Genomic DNA, 827 nt, shown 5'->3' with positions numbered 1-827 from the left:
CTCAAATATTATTGCATACATTTGGGAGCGCCTCTAAGTTACACAAAAGAAACTAAGTTCTGTTTTAAATTAAAAAATTTAGGTCTTGACCTTTTAGTGCTTAATACGCTAAACAAATTCTAAGATTGTAATATTTAATTCCAAGAGGAATTATGTGGTATTAAATGTAACAAAGAGAGCGATGATAAATACTATGCGAACATCAAATTTATAGAAGAGGTAGTATAAACTCCATTTTGCTGTTTTCCTCCGTTTTTCCTTTATCAGAAAGACGCACCCTGGCATACAGGAGACCACTGATTTATATTTAACTAGTAATGGACAGATTAATGTTCCCAATTAAAAGGGGCACCTTGAATTTTTTGTCACCGCACTAGCCGGAGCGTTGTGGTCCTTCAACTCTGTTCGCATTCTGCGTTCGCAGGGACCTGAATTTACCAGTCCAACAAACTCCAAGAGGGACGTCCTCACTCTAGGATGACGACGGGAACGCGTAGGGGGGCGTAGCCCGCTCCCTCAAGGTCCTGGGGGAAAATCTGTGGTGTAGAAGGGGTTCCACAGCAAGAGCGTGAGACGGCCTCTGCGCTCAGTCTGGCGGACTTCGTCCTCAGTCCTCTGCGGTCCGCAGGACCCGCTTCTCCTCCGAGGAGACAGTGGGACGGGCCCGTTAGCTGACAGCGCCTCCCGGCGTCTCGCAGCTTGAGCCGCGCCCCGGACCTGGGGTGGGGGAAGGGCGGTGGCGGCGCTCGCGCAGCGTCGAGTTTCCCAGAATTCCCAGCGGCCGCGGGGAAAGTTTACGGGACGTAGGCGGTGGCGGCGGCGGCGGC

The sequence above is a fragment of the Panthera pardus genome, unplaced genomic scaffold, assembly GCF_024362965.1.
Source record: "Panthera pardus isolate Hobbes unplaced genomic scaffold, ASM2436296v1 HiC_scaffold_24, whole genome shotgun sequence".
In the NCBI taxonomy this organism is placed as follows: domain Eukaryota; kingdom Metazoa; phylum Chordata; class Mammalia; order Carnivora; family Felidae; genus Panthera; species Panthera pardus.
The sequence above is the reverse complement of the archived record's forward strand: the minus strand, read 5'-3'. Positions refer to the sequence as shown.